Raw genomic sequence first — 21,164 nt, forward strand, 5'->3', positions numbered from 1 at the left:
TGCTGAACGTTTCTCGTGACAACTCTATATCAGGTAGGAACTCTTTATTTCATCTGAAGGCTGATTGGCTAACAGGCGGTTGGTCCATTATTCAGAGAATCTGATTGGTCCACAGAAAAATGTATTCGTTCGCCTAAGCGGAAGCACATAAAAATGTAATAAGGCAGACGCCATTTTGAAAAATAACATGCCCAAACAGGAATAGGTGATGTCATCCTCCCGATGCCATTTTGTAAAAGCACGCCTAAACTGATGATGTCATTCCAAACACGTGGTGTAAGAGTTCGTTGCCACAAAACCTAAAAATATATATTCGATGCCACAAAAAATAAAAACTTTGAAAAATAGTGTCATTGCCACAAAAATTAAAACTTTGAAAAGATCGTTGTCACAGAATCAAAAACAAAACGATGCATGACGTCATTCCGTCTACGTCACCCCATCCAGCGACGTCACTTCCGGTTGTCACGTGATCCAAGATGGCGCTGGTGTCGTCACTTCCGGGGAAATCCAAGATGGCGGAGGCCACGCCCCCGTTGCGTCACCCATTGTTATATTACGTTATGGCGGCATCCTTTGACCGCACGAGTACCTGCCCTTACTACTGATTACAATCAGAGCTATAAAACTTATTTAAAGGTATAAAACTACCGGTTTGATTATTTATATGACTTATCATCATAGTCGTTTTTAGAATACTTTATTTCCACAAGAATATTTTAATTTTCGTTAGATTGTATAATGCTGATTAAAGTTGCAGTCTTTTACTAGTCTTAAATTGGTGCGCACATTGAATGCAGGCATGTTGTTTTAAAGAATTAAATTTAAGGAAAGAAAACCGTGTAATAAAATGCAGATCATTTTTTTCACAAGTTCACTCCATTTTTCATGTCTGTTTGAGTCACGTAAATTATGCCAGACTTGTAGCGATTAATATTAAAGTATTAAAACAGAGAATTGGTCTGGCAGGAAATCTCACAAATAATGTCACCTCTGTTTCTAAAAAATTTATTATATTGTCGTTCATTGCTTTTAATCAGTATCAGCAGTTATCTCTGATTACTTTTTAAGAAAATATGTGATAACCTTTTACTAGCTTTTAAACAAATGAATGTACAAGTTGTAGTTGGGTCTCAAATACTTCGGAAATTAATTAATTTTTTTCAATTATTAAAATATTTGATATCTCTTCATGAAATGCGTCTGACATTGAAACAGGTTTCTATTTGATGATGCCATCGTTATTTAAAAATGCATTTACAGTTTCAGTTTAAAATTATTATAGTAAAAATACAAGCAAATTGTTACTCACTAGTTTTCTTATATACTCTTGCGATTTATGTATTTTAAAATTACAGGTGGGTGCGAAATGTTTAGCAATAAATAGTTTTCTTTAATGAAACTGCTTTGCCTATTTGAGGCAGAGAGGTGGCTTTGGAATAATATGTACTTCTATTAGATCTACTGCTTTGTTTTGTTCTTAAGTTGTTTCTTCGGTTCGCTATTCTCACAAAAGCTCTCAGGAAGATAGTTCAAATATCTGACTTAGAACGCGTGCAACAGTATTTCTGCTCTTGCTATCAAATCGAGGGATTCTTAAAGAAATTCTAAAAATTATTCTCTAAGAATGCATTCTCAAAGTGCAAATGCACATGTACTTCAAGCAAAACAAAATTACGAAATTAGCAGTTTCAGGATTTTAAAATATTAAAAATATTGAAATATTTAAAAAATCGATTAACACTTTAAAAAGCTGAATTATATTTCATTTAGGAGAGCTTTTAAAAATCTTCAGAAGAAGGATTTATCAATAAAAGTTTTAAATAACCATAAATCCTTTCTGCTAAATTTTCAAATAATAAAGCATATATATTTCCTCAAGAACCATATACTTAATGTGTAGTTTCCTCAGGAAAATTTCTAGATTTTTTTTAATTTCACTAAAATCTGCCTGATTCTTTTTTTTTTTTTTTTCTTTTTTCCCCGAGCTGATCAAACTTTTAGTATTCAGCAATTTCATTCCTTGCCTGATGGTGGGCCCCCACTAGAAGCAAAACGGAGATAATCCTCAATTTTTCACGTGCTCCAATAATAGACAAAGCTGCATATTAATCTGTCAAATAATTAAAGAGGCAGAAATTCTCATAAACTAATACTCGCCTTCATTCAGAGAAGTGCGACGTTTCAGGTTCCCCGGGCCACACTGGAAGAAGAGATAGTTTGGGCTATACAAATAATTTCTAATGTCAGTAGCTACTCATGTCCTTCGAAATAAGAAAATCACATATCAGCATAGGTTTAATTGAAAATTCTCGTATTTGTCCAGGTTTGACTGCTGAAAGAATTTTTTTAATTCCTCTATAAAAGGTAAATTTACGGGGTCGACTGCGTTATTTAAAATTTGCAAAATGTGTACTATATATAAGAAATTACATATATAGAAAATTTAAGTGAATCAGTAAAATACTTGACTTATCTGGCAAGACGTCACTGCCTTACTCTAAAAATGGGCGCTGACAAAAAATAGCGTAAAATTATATTAAAATAATTTTAAAACTTTATTAATTTATTTTAATGTAATTATTTTGACATTTTATTTTATATTGTATACGTAAAATTAAATTGAAAATTTTGTTTGTCGTTGTAAGAAATAAAATTAATGTAATTTTCCTTTTAAATTTGAGAATATCTGATTTGATTAAAGTATTTGCAATTCTTATGGAGTTCTCAAGATGTTCGTCCTATGCTCTGGTTGTCATTTCACTTTTAGAAGGCTTTAATATATAAAATACGTTTTTTCAAATATACTAGCTTCCAAAAATGATGACGATAAATAACATATGACTATGAGGCATACTTATTTCTCGTTAGGCATGATTTATAAAATTCCAACTAAAAGACTTCATCAGTTTTCTTTGAACTGAATGTAACGTAGCAACTCTGTATATTCTGTTGAAAACTTTTTGGTAATATCTATATCGACTGTAGACACGCAAAAATGCCCAAAAATATATTTCTTTTCCAAAATCCTTGAAATTTATGTTCATATTCTTGTATCAGATGGAAACGTAAGGCTGCCTACTTTTTTTCCAAATTTAAGGATTAAGTTTGTCTAATGTGTTCATTATTATGAATTATTATCTGAAATGTAAATTTTTTTAAATGCATGAATTTATTTGGGCTGGCTTTATCTCACCATTCAGCACGCATTTTATTTCAATCCAGTTCGGAGCGTCAAATAGATTTTTCGTCCATGTTGCAGGCCAGCCTTGAATTAAGGCCATCTTGATGATCTCCCATCAAGATGGTCTTGCTTGAATCCCCATCGCAAACGTAACATACGTCACCGAGAGCGTTTTCTTGTTATTTCTGTTACGCTTCTTCGCTCTTTCTGCCCACCAGCGGCCGAGCGGTAAAGACGCTGAACACTGGTAGTTCGGTCCGAGGTTCGAATCCCGGAAACGGGCTGACTGCATGGGCGTTTTCGTGGTTTTCCCCATGTGTAACGTGTATACCACCCAGTTTCCGTTAGAACGTCCTCTACGAAGGCATCCCTCCCTTTAGGCAGATAGCCCTCGTGTGCTTTGCCATAATTAAATAATCCAATCCAATCCAATCTTCGTTCTTTCCTGGGCCGCTTGTGCCGCCCACAAGGTCAGAGAGCCAACGTTTAGTTACATACCCCTAGGTTAACATCATTCAGGAATTTTATTTACTTTGCGATTATTTTTCGAATGGAAGTAAATTTAATTCCACATGTCGTCGCGACCTGTAGTCTCAGTACCACTGTTTTAAATAATTTGTAATTTCGACTTCGACAAAAGTGAACCCGCAGATTAATAAAGTAGTTTCTTAATGAAGTTATTTTATTCGCATTCTGTTGTAACATAAAAATTAAAAATTACAAACATGTTTTTAATTAAAGTAAAAAAAAACTGGGCGATAAAGGATTTTAGTCACAGGTAAAAAAATGGGAAATTTAATTAGGATGCAAAGGCTTCATCTACAATTTCATTAGAGATAGTATTGAGATAATTGGTTAATTTAGCAAACTCACTGTAGAGACGCCATTACTAATTCAAATAATATTCGGCAAAAATCTTTAGTCACCCTTTCAAAATAGAAAATTCGAAAAAAATTGCCATTTAATCCATTGCTCTCATAACCAAGTGTCTGTCTTTTTCATAGTAAGATAGAATTTAAAGTTTCAAATATGAAATTTCTGGATATAACATAATTTCATGCACTCAAAACTTGTTTGCTTGTACATGACATCAACAATCCTCAAACAGAACATCGAAGGTAAAATTATGAAAATTACGCGTTATGTATTTGCTGCATGTTGTCCTGGACAAATTATATTCTAGCCAGACCAATAATATTGTTTGCCTGACATGTGGTTTTGGAGAAGTTCGACATTGAAGGGTTTACTTTGGTTTTAAGAAGTGTTATATACATATTATATATATATTTTAAGGATTCTTCTGTGGAAAATAGGGGAGAAAATGTTATTTTGTCACAAACGTGAGCATTGCAACAGATGAAAATGCGTATTACTCGAATGTAACGAGTCAGTATTCTTAAGGAAGTTGTGCGTCACTAAGACAACGAATGATATCCATGAAAAAGGTTTTGAAAAAAAAAAATTGTTTCTTTACCCCAAAGCTGTGATTTTGGAATGCATTGCACATCGCTAATTTCTATGGATTGTTTCCGTTACGTTTCGTTTGATTTATTTGAGAACTGGAAAACGGACGAGAGGTATCTGGATAAGATAAACGTGTTTTTATGGAGAACTTTCTAAGATCAACTGTCTCCGGATTGCATACGAGAAAAAGTCCCTCAAGCAAACCCATAACTTTATTCATGTTTAATTATGAACTAATGTTTAGGTAAATAATTAATATTAGTTCTGTAAATAGTCGAAACATTGCACCTATTAACATCTGGACAAAGAACTGCAGTTTAGAATGCCTCACCTGGAACGGATGTTGGAGCCCTTTTATAGATGTTGTAAAAAAAGAAAAAAGAACTATATAAGAAAAAAATTATGTACAAAAAGTTATATATAGTTAAAGTTAGACATAAAAAATATTAGATTAATTAGGTTGCATATATGTAAACTGCGCAAAAAATGGCGCAGTTCTACTGGTTCCCGTTCTACTGGGGCGATTGACGAAATTCAATTTGCATTTTTTATGTTTCGAAAGCGAGACCTAGGATATGTATTAGATTTATATTTGGCATTGTTCTACTACAGGTATGTTCACACAAAAATCGGACTTTTTCTGAAACGTCATACCAATTTTTTTCCTTATTTCGATACTTAGGGCAAACTGCTAAGCTTTGTAAAGATCGCACATGTAGTTTTGAAAACTTAGTTCTCAAAATTTAGCTCCTCTAAGTTAATTGAATTTAGTATGTATTTATTAATATCTCCTTTTTATTACACTTATTTGATTCTTCCTTTCACATTTCAAAATTTAGGTTCATTCCGAATCATTCGCCCCTTTTTTATGAATTACTTTTAAAATTTGTATTTTTAAATATTTTTTATAAATTTTTCGAAAATCGTTTTTATCATAACCTGTAACATTTTTAACATCATCTTAAAGTAGATATATTTCTAGGCACACCTGCAAAAAATTAGAGTTTTTTATTCAAAATTACCTAATATACGTGAATTTGCATTATATTCAAACTTACCTACGATATACGTATTTTAAAATTTGGCATATTCGTTACAAGCAATAATAACGTCAAATGTGGTTCACGCACTTTGTTAGGAAAGTGGCCTTTTTCAGGTTCGTGCACAATGAAAAATAACGGAAAGAAAAATAGGTTGCTATAAATAAAGAAATTTGTCAAGTGAATTATTCTTGGCGCAAACAAAGAAAAAAATGAGCCAAGATAAATTTTGAAATATCCACGTAAATTGCGCACCAAATTTCACAAAATTTAATATTTAGGCATAATTTGAGTCGTAGAATCCAAATATAGAAAAACACTGTGGTGTTGTTTCAGTATAAATCCGATTTTGTCTTAGTGTGTTTTCTATATTAGAGAAAATGCTACATATAAATTTAATAAATAGCCTAAATCGTCGCTAAATTGTCTAGATATCACCTGGTAGACGATGATTTTGGCAACTAATTTTTGCTGCGAGATTTGGCGAGAAATCTCAAAAGTCGCAAAACTTCGCGACATTTTAGCCACATTTTGATCCGGTCACTGTATAACTGTAATTATTACGGTAACGGTGTGTGTGTGTGTGTGTGATTATGGCAAAGCCTCGAGGGCTATCTGCCTAAGGGTAGGATGCCTTCGTGGAGGACTTTCTAAGGGAAACTGGCTCGTATACACGTTACACATGGGGAAAACCACGATAACGCCCATGCAGCCAGCCCATTCGCGGGATTCGAAACTCGGACCGAACTACCAGTGTTCAGCGACTTTACCGCTCGGCCGCTGGTGGGTCTATTATGGTAACGAAATAACTGTAATTGATCGCTATATAACCGCATCCAGCCCTCATATGCCTTCTAATAATATGAGCGCTAAAATCGCTGAACACTGGGCCTTTTCGTGGCTTTCTCCGTGTGCGATATGTATATGAGCCAGTTTCACTTAAAGTATCCTCCGCGAAGGCATGCCTCCCATTAGGACAGATATGCCTCGTCTCCTTAACCGTAATCAAATAAACTAAACCAAACCAAAACTTACAGTAATTTCGAGAAATGGAAGGTACTGGAGAGATTTCTCGGCTGCCGATGTATAAATATATAAGCCTGCAGGGAGCATCAATTTTTGAATTTTCTATGTTATGAAAGTTTTAAAATCATGAGCCGATCACCGGCAGGAACTGGTAACATCGCGTATCATACGATAACTCAGGTTAATTGAATGTTAGTATTAGTAGTTATTAATTCACAGCCGACTTTTGATTACTCAGAAAACTCCAAGTGCTTTCCTCTTTGAATGCCTTTTATATTGTATAGACACGGTATACGATGACGTTGGGGAAATACATGAAAGAGTTTCTGCTGTGGAATAACAAATACAAGAAAGAATTATACCAGTAGCATTTTTGAAATCGCGTTGGTTGAGGTAAAGGTCTAGCTGTACATTCTTTAAAATATGTTAAACCATAGAATAATTGTAAGGCATAAGACAGCAATTTTGTAAAGAAAAAATCTCGAGAATTGTCTCCGAGGCAATTTTATGAAGAAATTACTTCGGAGTATTTCGCAAATTTAAGGAGAACGTCTGTGTTTGCTCGAATTCAGTTTTCTTCGCGGTTAGGAAGCAGATTCACAAATTTTAGATATATTCAAAACTATTTTTTAAATTTTCTTCGTTTAGGATGACTTATAAATTATGTTTGAATACATATTTAAAACTTAGCGATTCATTAAGTTTTCTGAGATAGCCTATTTAAAAGATTTTCTTCTTCAAAGTTTGAACCTTAATTCTGACCAATTTTTGCATTAATTTTTATCACAAAATTAACGTCAATTTTTAAGTGAACCCCATAACTTTATACATATGTAGGCATTTGTATAAGTATACATTGGGGAAGCCATTAGTTTCTCTAAGACCTGGAATCTGAGTAGAACTATTATTAATACTATTGTTTGCGAGTGAAGACTGTTAGAAGGTGGATTGTTCATTTGTTGACGGATAAAAGTTGGGGTTACATTTTGCAAGTCAAAGACGTACTTTTTCTCATGCAGATACTAATTTCTTCGAGGTATATCGTGATTAATTTTTGTACTTGATGCTTTTAAATAAGAAAAAGTCCTTCATTTCCAGGTTCAGCATTGAATTAATAAATAGAGGCCAACAAATTCTGGTTTTCGGACGAGCATAAAAGAAATCCACATTTCGAAAATATGTGATAACTATTGACAAGTTTAACTAACACCTACATTTTGGGGTATTCTGAGGGTCCTTTGATCCTTCCAAAATTTCTGATCAGATCAGAAAGTTTTAAAAGTGCGAGTTTAGCTGGGCTAGTTTAGTGTTCGGCCATTGCCTCATTAAAAGGTAGTGTCTACTTAATCCATTTGAGTGCCAAGAGTTTAACTTACGTAAGAGTTTATCTATATTGTAAGCGTATCAGATGTTTAACTTCGAATCAAACTTTCTGTTTATAAATATTTAAAATTTAACTACAAGAAACAACAATGCTACCTTCAATGTCAACAATACTATTTTCGAATCGTAAAGGCGAAATGCAGTCTAAAACTCACTCATTCTGGTGCTCCTTCGACAATGTTCTCGGTGATGAGACCACTAAAAGATCAGTAGGTTACATGATATTTTTCAAATGCTAACGTAGCAAGGTGCCTGGTTGCTGATGTAAGAAGCCTTTGTAATTTGGAAAAAGAGGAAAACACAGTCCAGTGCAGAAACTGTTTCACGTGGAATCTACTGCTAACAAATACACTAGAAGCACCGAAATATTGTTCAAGATACAGTAAATAATCTTAAGGTAATTATTAGAACAGCTACTTTATTGCAGTACAAATTTACAAACTTAAGCAATTATTTTAGTCGTTGTCTCATCCATTTCATTTCACTTCAGATGCAGGAAAATTTTAAAAGAAAAGTAAAAAAAAAAAAAAAAAAAAAAAAAGGGAAAAACAAAATTAGATGGAAATATTTTCAGTATTAACATTTTTCTAATCATGTGTCATTAAACTGAGAAAAAGGACTGCGAAATTAAATATAATTTAATACATGTTTTAGCAAGGTTTATTATAAGTCTATTTTTGAACGAATCTTTGGCGTTTTACCAATGGAGTTGCTTTATTTAAATCTCTTACTTCGTCTCATTCTAAAGCTATCTATAATATATGTTGAACTATAGGATAATTACAATAGAAAAGACAGAAATTTTATCGAGAAAAAATCTCGAAAATTTTCGCTGAAGCAATTTTATCTAGACATTGTTTTGGAGTATTTCCCAAACTTTAAAACAGCTGTTTTAAGTGAATTTCTTAATTATTTATTATGTTTAATTTATATTATACATGCTGCCTTACATTTTCAGTTTAAATAGATTTCAAACTTATATTAATTAAACTCACCGCGGTAATGTATTTCAAAGCTTTTCTACTCTACAGTCTGAAGCATAACTGTGATCAACATTCACCGTAATTTTAAATCACAGAAATAAAACTGAACTGTTAATCTCATATGCATTTTGGCATTTATATAAGTTTATATTTTGACAGTCAGTTTTTCTTGAAGAATTCGAGTGTAAATAGAACGATTACTTTGATAGTCTGCGAATGAAATCTTGCAGAAGAGAGATGAGTTTAATTGTTAAAGAATAAAAATTAAGCATTCACCTAGCGAATTCAAGGAGTATCTCTCATCGTGCAGATTTTTTCACGTCATATTTCGTTTAATTCATGTCCTTCAAGTAATTTTAAGTAACAAGAAGCATTCATTGTTTTCCAGCTGAAACACTGGGTTCGAAAATGGTGTTAAAAATTCTGAGCTTCGTTTCGGAATTTCATATTTTGAAGTTTTGCGATAATTATACATACGTTACACTAACACCATGATTCTGAGATTTTAGTTTCTTCTCTTTTCATGTAAGAATCTTTGCCCAGATCAGAAATTTATTCAAATTTAAACTCAATGCAGCAAAGCTTAAAAGTAGGTATTTAGCTTGGCTAGTTGTGTGTTCGCCACGGTCTCTTTAAAGGAAGTACCTGCTAAATCCATGTGAGAGTAAAAAATAGGTAGTGGCTATGCTAATGGGAAGTTAAATGTAAGCGTTTAACTGTGGTGTAGACTTATGAGATATTTAACTTTGAAATTAAACTCTGTGTTTATAAATATTTGAAATTCAACTAGAAGAGAAAACAGAATCATCATGTCATACTATTTTTATTACACTAAATCATGCTGAGATTTGTGTTATATTTTTAGCTTACAAAATAAAAGAATGGTTTAGTCAACCTTTATTTTGATTTTCACTAAACTTGCTTTGTGATTACATTTAAATAGTTCTTAAGGGCACGAATTTTTCAATAGTTTAATCTAAGTTGGAATGTTAGCGGCTAGGTTGTGTGTTTACAGATAGTTTGAAATAACATTTACCCAACTTAAGCGAACATAGTTTGCAATTTTGGTCTCCTGTTTGGTTTGTGCTATCTCAGGTTAAAAAAATGAACGTGATTTCCGAGCTGATAATACAACACAGTCCAACACAGTCTACGGTCCGATAAGCTGAAGCTCTGTTAAAAATTAGCATTTCACTGTACGAGAAAAACATGAATATTAAAAGCTAATGGTCTGAATTTAGAGGCCATTGAAGCAATCTTAGGAAGCCAGCAAATTCATTTTCGTTTCAGATAGTTAGCATTATTAGGACATTACTTTTTATGGCAAGCATTTGGAGATCTTTTAAGATTTTGTGGTTAGATGTGTGGATAGATTGACTTGTCAAGGAAAACAAACCAAGACTTCAGTACATAAAAATTTATTTTTTATTCTGGGGGGGGTGAACAGTGTTATTAATGGTGATATAATCAAATAAATAACAAAGAATCTGCACGTGAAACATATTTTACCATTTCTTTGAATTTAGATATTTTTCCGAATATTCCAAGCATTTAAAAGATTTCACAATATTTTACATATTTTGTAACTGTGAATGTATTTGTAGTTCCGGAAGTTCTGAATATCTGCAAAAACACATATTTCGGTCTATGATTTAACTGGCTTAGTAAGTTAAGAAATAAATTTTTCTTTAATATTAACAAATGATTTTACATTAATAAGAAATTGGTAGCACTTAGATATTTTACGAACTTAAAATAAATTTCTTGTTTCAATAAATCGATTAAATACGAATTTATTTAACAAATGGAGCTTAACACATTTTCAACGAGATATTTTCTAAAAAAGTTTATTTTTAAAAATGTACAGTTTATTTTTCTTTGATTTTTGGACACGTTAAACTTTCATCCTTGCGACTGCTTTTACAAAAAGAATTTTGGAAAACTGATAATATTTTGTACTTTTAAAAATATGTTTAAATGAAGCTTCCGAGTACACTTCGCACATCTCACATCTTTAAAAATGTGATTTTGGCAACAATTTTCCTGTCTTATTGTTGCTGATATATTTTTGATGAAATCGCATCATTTTGAATAGTTTCATTCTTTTAGAAATAAAGGTTTGGCGACAATTTTTCATCGTATTTCTTATGTCACTGTTTTTAAGAAATTGGCATATTTCATTGTCATGTATATATATATATATATATATATATATAATACATTTTTATTGATTTTTTTGATAAAGTTGTTCTGTAGAGTAAAATTCTGCGCGGAATTTTATGTTTTTTGAGTTGTTTTCATGTTAATTTTTGCTTATTTCACTGTTTGTAAAATACTGAAAAGTTTTGCATATTTTTTTTTTCTTCAACGGAAAGTTGGTTAATTTTTATTAGGATAATAATTATTTGCATTAAGGGTGTAGGGTTTATATTTATTTTAACTAACATTTATTTTAAGTTTAAACTATCTTTCCTTTCAAGCCTTACTTTTCCCTGGAATTGCCAATGCCAGAGTATGTAAATTTTAGTAGAACGCGCAAAGGATTCAAATTGTCAGCGGAAGTAATCTGAGTTAAATAGAAGGGAAACGAGTTCGAAGGTGTGCTTTCTTGCTTCACGAGCGTGGAGATGGCTAATTAGAAATTTTATAGCTATTATTATAGCTATATTATGGCTAATTAGAAATTACACAGATATACGAAAAACTAATAGGTAATAAACTGGGTTATCAATTTGTTTCATATCATGTAAAATCTCAAACTCTAAATATAATTTTAAAAATCTATGGCATTATCGAAACGAAACTTGTTTCCATATCAAATATATTACATGAAGAAATTTTGAAAACTAAATTACAGACGTATTTGAGAGTCCAACCTGTATAAGCTGCATTCATTTGTTTAAAGTTCAGGTAAGGGTAATCACCGATCTTCTTCAAAATTTATCGAAGCTAAATATTAATATTGATCAATATTAATGAACGCGAATGTCCCAATTTTAATACTTTTATATTAAGGTCTAATAAGTCTGATATAATTTACGTGACTCCACTATGTACGGAAAATTGATCATACTGCGAAAATTATCGTTTGCATTTTGTTAGACTTTTGTGGAGATTATGTTAGACTTAGGTGAGCATATCCTTCGGACTCGAGACAGTCGTTGGCTTTCCAGCAATCAGATATAACAGTTGATACAGGCAGAACATTCTGTTTAATAATTTCCAACAATGAGTCGCACCTCTGCTTTCAACCACTCTAAACACACATTTATCCGTCTCTCTTTCAAGCAAGCCAAACACCCATCTCTCTTCGAATCTTTTCCCTCTATGATACTTTTCCTTACCAAATTTATTTTCACTAATTTTCACAATCCAGCCAACATCATTCTCCTTCAAGCATAACTCCATACACAATTCCCTGCAAAAACTTTTTTCAATCTGTCACGTATTTTAGCAATACCTAATTCCAATTGTATAAAATCATTCCTGCACTTACCCAACCACATATAGGTAACTCGCAAAACACCGCACATGCTCAGTTTACTGTTTGCAAACCATGAGTGCTTTCGAACAGGCCTTGTAATTCGATGCTTACATTCGCCTCGATTAACTTTCCACATGCACTCAAAATCATCTATACAGTTCTTTCGCTCTAGTAGTTTCACACCAGTTTCACAATTTGGGCATTTTGACGATCTTGCAATCACACTTTTCTCCATAAACCACTCAATCACACTTTTCTTACATCTTCGCTCCAACTAATAAAAATACTCCAGATTCAGATAAACCTTCCGTTCTGCAGAAAGCACCGAATCAGAGAAGCGTTATGAGAACCCGGTAATATCTATTTAAAGTTATCTTACGTCCTCACAAGAAATGCTGCCTGAAACTGTTTCGTAACTACAGAATTCAATCGAAAAAAATATAAAATCCAATATTTACATCCCCCACAAAACGCGCTTTTTTCTAAGCTTCATTTGAAGGACTCGCTTCTCAGATGCCAAAAGTCACTAGTATATTCACACATTACTTTACTGGGTGGATGCCGGCCCGTTCGGGCAATGGGCCTGCATAGAGCGGATATCCGGAAAGTAAACGATTTGGCAGATTAAAAGAACCACTTCTTGTTTAATTTAGGAACGAAGTTATCATTATAGAAAATAGACGTCATAAAAGTTACCACCACCTCAACGCAGAACGTCGGATTGCTTTGCGACGTCTTTGCTACTTACATTACCTGGGAAACATGCTTAACGAAGTTTCTTTCTTGCTTACTTATTCAAAGGAAGAAGAGGCTTTTAAAATTCTAAAATTTTGTTTGTTGTTTGAGGTAGTTAGCCTTTTAGTGTAATGCCTGAAATTCGGAGTTTAATTCCTAAAATGTATGGTGCTTTCCATGCGGATAATATTTTCACTTGTAACCACGCTTGCATGTATTCCAGATTAACGTCTGCAGTGTCATCTACATATCTATCTATTTATATCAATATGTTATAAAAATTAATATATATATTGATATAAATATCAATATATATATTAATTTTTATAACATATTATTATTTTTATTTTTATATTTCTTTTAAAATTTGTTGTTGCACAAAAAAATCAAAGGGAACGAAACATGAGGCAGTACTCTAGTTTTAATTTTAATGTTGTAAATTAGTCGCCATTTACGAGTCGATTTTAAGCATTAAAATGAATAATTAATTTGCATTTTCATATACTGCTTATTTAGTTTTTATTATTTTAAATTTATTCACATTTTATTTAGTTTAAAATATTTGTAAGAAATGTCAACATATTTTATTAACATTTCAATTTACATCTTACTTACTTCTAAAATTTAATAGTTGCATATGTTTTATATTTAAACTCTTTTTAAAAATTTGTCTTAGTATTTTTATATTCTCTTTTCCTTGTAATTTTAAATTTTAGCTGTTATATATATCTAAAAGATGTAAGATATATATTTTAATTATTGATATTTAAGGAAAGAGAAGCAAATTTGCATTGTGTAGTAAATGCGAAACGTGGGCAAACATCTTTGTGTTTTAAGTCAATATATGCGCCTCCAGTTTAAGATGATTTCAGCGGGAAATCGAATTTATTGATATAAATTTCGATTCAAAATATTTTATCTTTTGCCAGAGTAGTCGAGGGAAGCTAAAAGGCTGGACTCCTACGCATTAATGAATCAAACAGAAAACATGTAAGCAATAGCTTCTGAATGCTAATATTTAAGCGAATATCCGAGAAGTTTTTCCCTCTTTTCTTATTAACCAGGATAATTATGCAGCTTCGTGTATCATATTCACGTTATCATGACAACGTGCAGCACTTATCAAGGGTCTTCCTTCACTTCTGTATGTACTGTCAAATTTGGAATAGCAACAACAACCTTAAGATAATACATTCTTTCGCGTATGATTATCAGAGTTTTAGAAATTTTCCATTACTCTATCATGATAAGTGGATGATGCTTTTAAGATTCTCCTTATGCATATATGTAATATCGAGGTTCAGAATAACAACATTAGGACAGTATAACTCTTTCCCACTATCCTATCATGATTATTTTTACACATATGACGCCGGAAAGACTGGCTTCACAAACAAGACATGACAAGAATGTATTACGATAAGTGTTGATGAAATCATTTCGTTAATGTATGTTTTAGATAATTTTTGCTATTTAAGAATGCTACGTATTTCTATATCATTCAGAATTGTCGTTAGATTCAGAAGCGAATATGAGGAATATATGTGATACAGAGTTAAATGTGGAATTATACGAAGAATTTTATTCACGAAATGAAGCTGATATTTTGCTAGATGAACTATCAAATTATGATTTTAAAAATATTAGTTTTGAAATTAATGGGACTCAGTATGTTCCACGAAGAAAAGTACTCGGTTTTGGTGATGAAGGACTTAGTTACGAATTCTCTGGAACGAGCATTTGTGCAGAACCATGGACTCAAACTCTTCTAAATGTAAAAGATTATGTTGAAACGATAACTGGCAAAATATATAATTTTGCTTTATTGAACTATTATCCTGACGGAGTGGCGAAAATTTCAACGCATAAAGACAATGAAACTTGTCTCGAACCTGAAAGTGATATACCTATCATCAGTTTAGGTGCAAAACGTCAAATGGTATTTACCAGGCGAAATTTCACATCTTGAAGCGTGGACTTAACTCATGGAACTCTCCTTGTAATGAAACCCCCAACGAATCAATTTTGGATGCACGGAATACCCTCTCAACCTGACGTTAAAGATCCTAGAATTAGTATCACATTCCGAAACATAAAAATTTCGAAAATTAAAAAACGACGCTTGGAAGATAATGAGGATGAACTTCCAGAGGATGACTGGTTTGCCCACTATATGAAGTCTGTTCCTGAAAATATCTTCATGCCGAATAATCGAGAACAGAAAAAAGAAAGTTCGAAGTTGATTGCACAGTGGACTCTTGGTTGGGGATATTTTGTGTCCATAAATCAGTTTGAAAACAGAATGAACATTCATCTACGTGAATGTGTGGAACAAATTAAAATATTATACCCTACTACACGCGGTGTTGTTATAACTCCTGCAACATGGCAAGAATTTTCCTCAAAAATATATGAATTTAACCTTGTCTATACGACTGACAGCATCATTTGCAATAATGAGTTGGTAGTTTTCAACAAAGAAGGTGAGTGTATTTTTCAACAAGTTTTTAAACAAGATGAAAATTCTTTTAAACTAAAACCTACATACCTAAAAGTAAACTGTGACATTTTAAAAAAATTGAAAGAAATTATTCCTGATGTATCTAATACTTTATATAAAAGTATTTTTGAAATTATTTTACCGTTGCAAATCAAATGTAAAAACAATTGTTCGGATATGGTAAGTGATGATGATGAACTTTTTAAAGAACTCATAAACTCTATCAAAACTGAATTAAATTCAGTGATTACAAAACTATTTAAATGCGAAGGTTGTATTGTAAATCTTCCTTCACAAACAAGACATGATTGCATTATAATAAGTGTTGAGGATAGAATTAAATATATTGGGGAAGATATATTTTTATGTATTAATTTTAAAAATATAAGAGATTCTTTAAGGCAGAAAAAAATGTTTCATTTATTTTGTAATAGGTTTTTTGAATCGAAATGTTATGAAGATTATAAAAATGCACTAATATAAGTACAGCTATTCTATTTAAATTTCTGTCTTTGGTTGATGTTATGAGTATTTTTTTTTTCCTTATGTTCTTTTTAATAGAAATATATTGAAATTTTAGTTTTAATTTTAAAGCAAACATGTATATAAAATATCAGTAAATGGATATTGTTGTTAATTTGATATTAACTAATGAAAGAAAATTCTAAGTATATTTTATGTATAATACAGAAACTTGTTCTTTGGAAATAAATAAATGTATTTAAATAGAAAAGCTTCTTGGTGAAATGAATGTATTTTTATTTTTTATAACAATTTTTTTAAGTATTGTATGTTTACAGTGCAGTATATGCTTCAAGTGATTCACTCGTGTTGAAAAGCATAATAGCATTAAGAGTTTATGAAGCGATTATTCGCTGAACTTATGTGATATATTTGTAAGGTTTCTTGAATACGAGTAATCTGAAGAGATATTTGAAATCTCATGAAAGAAACATCAGATGTAGTGTATGTCCTAAGAAATTTAAGTTTGTAGTTTGAAAAGTCGTGAAGCTTCTCGTCTTAGAATTTTGTAGTGAATAATCACAAGTTCTTTTCATGTAAGTATTGTATGTTTACAGTGCAGTATATGCTTCAAGTGATTCACTCGTGTTGAAAAGCATAATAGCATTAAGAGTTTATGAAGCGATTATTCGCTGAACTTATGTGATATATTTGTAAGGTTTCTTGAATACGAGTAATCTGAAGAGATATTTGAAATCTCATGAAAGAAACATCAGATGTAGTGTATGTCCTAAGAAATTTAAGTTTGTAGTTTGAAAAGTCGTGAAGCTTCTCGTCTTAGAATTTTGTAGTGAATAATCACAAGTTCTTTTCATGTAAAAAGGATATGAAAACTTATAAAGTTACTTTTAAGAGTAAATCGTGATAAAAAATATTTAGTGAGCATAAGAATTTAAAACAATATGAATATTTACATCGTATTGAAAGTTCGGACATTTTTTCAAGTAAAACAGAATTTGAAGAAAATCTCACGAACCTTTTTTTTTTTTTACTTCTCTTCTTATAAATTGCATCCATTGTTTGCAAGTGTTTAAAAGAAAAAGTGATCTCTTACACCACATTCGAATGCGACATGATTTGATGTGAATCTTATAAAAACGAAGAAACGTTGACATCGTTAATACATGCAAGTCTTCTAAAATCGCAAGTCTTAATAGTATGTTCGCAATTGAATCGATTTGCTAGAACATAGAAAATGATCATGTCTTAGATGTACTTCTTGAATATATAAAATTGTAGTTAGTAGGGAAAAAATGAGTTATGATGTAGTTTTACACTGAGTTATGAAATTGGTGTTTGAAATGGTAATCAATAGTTACATTTAAAATGTGTCGTGAGTGTGAAAATGCAGAAATAAAAGAGCTTTGGCGAATTTAATAAACTTGGTTCAATGTGGTTGATGGAAAAATTTGTTCCATGTGAATTAAATAGTGTAAGATATGAACCTCTTTCTCTCAATAGTTAATTATTCAATTGTAAGACAATTAAACTTTAAATATATATGCATATAGTACATGTAATGATTAATATTACATTGAATTATGTAAATAACTGATGATATGTGTATTAACATAGTGAATGTTCGCTTTTATGAAGTTCTAAGCATTACTTTAAATACCATTCATAAAACTTTTATCTCATATATACAAACATGACAATATCTATTGAGTTTTCGTTTATTCTTTGGAATGTATGAAAGTTTAAATATTTTTTTAATTTAATGTAGATTGGAGTAAAATATCTGTATCTTTCTTCATTTCAATCGGTAATACCTGTATGCTGGTAAAGGTACGTATGTTCGTAAGAATTATACTGTGTCACATTTTTGACAATCTTCTTTCATTCATATTAGCTAATAAGAGAATTATTGAAGTTAGTAAAGTAATGAAAATCAACGTTATTGAAAGAAAAAAACTCTAAAAGCATTTACATTTCCAGAATTATATCAAAGTTCCTTTTCTTAAAAACACCAGGTGTATCGTAGTTTTTATTTCTATTTCGTTAAAAGCTGAACTTGTAAAATAAAAATTTTCTATTAGTGTAAGGTAAACAAAAAAATCAAGAGACAATCCGTATCATGAATGAAATTCAAGTCTTACATCGGATTAAAAAGAAATATTCTGAATCTAAATGTTTATGCCTATTTAGCACAAAATGTGCTTATTTGTCTTATAAATTTAACTAAAACCATTCTTATAACAGTATGTTGCCTTTAAACTGGGTAAAAATGTTAAGTATATTTTCTGATGGTATTGATATACTTGTCAAAGAAGTTCTAGAAACTTCAAATGTCGAAAGAGCATATGATAAGAGTCTCCTTTCCTATCGCTACGTCAGTTACAGGTTAAGGGGTGTCTTGAATGGATGAAGGTAATGTTTGTGCGAAATATAGTAGTTCTATTTTGAACTGAGAAATGATTCGCTTTTTGTCAATTAAGGAAACTTGTGGTATTACTAAACAGAATGTCAGTGAAAGACATTGCGTTTGCATAGTGAATTATGAAGGTACTGAAAGGTAGTGAAGAAGGTGAATGAAAGAATTAATTTGAACAAATAAGGTAAGGCTATCATTAAAAGAAAAAACTGTTCGAAAGATGTATGTTAGAATTAAAAGTAAGATGTTAAAATTTAAAAAGATGTAACAGAGTAAAACCAAAGAATACTGGTAATTCCCATCTGGAAAACAGTAATTTGAGTACGATATTGAAAAAGTTGGTTTTAAGAATTTCTTTATGCATGTGATGCAAAACAATTGCTAGTTTATCATGAGTGCTGACATAGATGCAATTAGTGCAGGAAAAATAGTAAAATTAGTATAGTTAGTGTCTCTAAAACATGAAAAAATAATAGTGTGAGCAGTGTAAATTCATTTTAAGTACTGAAATATGACATAGATTAAATATCAGAAAATGTAAGAAATATTTTGGTATGTGTGGATGAAACACTGAACGTGGTTGTAAAATTAGAAATGAAAATTATCAACACACTTAAAGGTAATCGGGATTTAAAACTAAACATGATGTTAGAAACTTTGAAGACCATAAAACTATATGAGAAAGAAATACATTTAGATATAAATGGTATTAAACTGTAAAGTTGTGAATGGAAATTTCTGAGTAAAACCTGTAGATGATCTATTATGATCGAGGAATAAAACAAGTATTTTAAAAATTGCAAGGAAATATTTGAATATGGAGTAAATGAAAACAATCCATATCGTTAAAATGAATAAAAAGGGATAAAATGTTGGAATTACGGATGATGAGACAGAAATAAAAACATTATAAATAAGTTAAGCTAGAATTAAGAAATATAAACACAGATGGGAAATCATGAACGTAAGAAAAGCAATTAACAGTTATAGACTTAAGTTTTTTTAAAAAAATATTCGGTAATGTAAGGACGATATTGTTAAACACGTGAAAGAAATTAGAAATTCTGTAGAAAATTTAGTAAAAGAACTAAGATCATGAAAAATAAACGTTTCTTTTTAAATGCAATTTCATACCACTAAGTTAAAGTGTGTATAGAATACTAGAATGGTTTAAAAAAAGTAAATGAATTTAAAATTCAGAATATATTGAACATTATAACGTTAAAAAAAGTGTGAAATTGCATCTAAAATTAAGTAATATAACAAATAAACAGCACGAGCGGGAACGTTTGTGAAATATAACGTATAAGTTAAAAATCAGGGTATTCTGAAATTTTTGAAAGGTATGAAAAAAAAATAGTATGTGGAAATTAAATAAAATATTACAAATAAATTAGAAACGTTAAGTATTAAAAAAATATGACAGTAAATGAATATGTTATTATGAAACAGAAAACCTGAGAAATAAGTTAAAGTTTCATGAAAAACTAGAAAGGATAAAAGTATCAGAATAAAATTAAGTAATAAAAAAAAATTATCTTGTAGTTACATTTTCATAACATGATGAACTATCATTAAAGGAATTTTTTTTTTTATATTTGTTTCTTTTACATTGTTTTCAGAGTCGCGCATTGAATCATTTTAACACCAGACTTAAAAAATATATTTCTAAAACATATAATTCACTTTTCCATTAATAGAGGGCAGCATTGATATATCATCAAAATTAAGATGCAGAAAATATTTCCTGTTGCCAATTTAAAAAAAACTAACTTCAAATGAAAAGCAGGAGGTCTACAACTCAATCAGCAATCTTAAAACACCTCAACTCCACTCGTGACCACGCCTCCTAGTGTTATGACGTTGCCTTTGGTCCCGCCCTCTGTGACGTCATTGACCACGCCCACACCGCGTGCAGGTGAACCCGTATTTTTATACTACTAATGCACCACAAAATACGTATAAATTGAATATTCCCTACAAGAAATTCATGTGGTGTACACATCAGATATTTTTTAGCTTCGTGATTTATTACGTGGAAAATAAAAAGTTCTTTATTTTATTACAGTGGGGAACTCACTGGCAGCTGAGGGATGAAATTACTGATCACTAGAATGTTTTATCCAGTTCGAATCAACAAAGGATGTAGCATGGATTTTCGTTGAGACGAAAAAAGAAGAAAATTTGCTGACAAAACTAGATTAATACGTAACACGTTTAAAATACGTTTTAACATTTGAAAGTTAAGCAAGAAGCCTTTACTATTTTAAATACTTGAATTTTTTAAACATTCCGGTGAGGCTATAGAAATATTCTTCTGAGTGAAAATTTATTGAACTTTTTTTTAAAGCCTTAGTAAGTTTTTTCAAAAATTTTTTAAATCTTCAAACTGTTAATTTTATTTCACTTGAAGAATGTGCATTTACACAAATGATTTAGAATGTATCTCTAAAGAAGTTTTTCAGAAGT

Source organism: Stegodyphus dumicola, chromosome 11 (assembly GCF_044657685.1).
Source record: "Stegodyphus dumicola isolate Sdum_Otavi_A_Nest chromosome 11, ASM4465768v1".
Taxonomy (NCBI): domain Eukaryota; kingdom Metazoa; phylum Arthropoda; class Arachnida; order Araneae; family Eresidae; genus Stegodyphus; species Stegodyphus dumicola.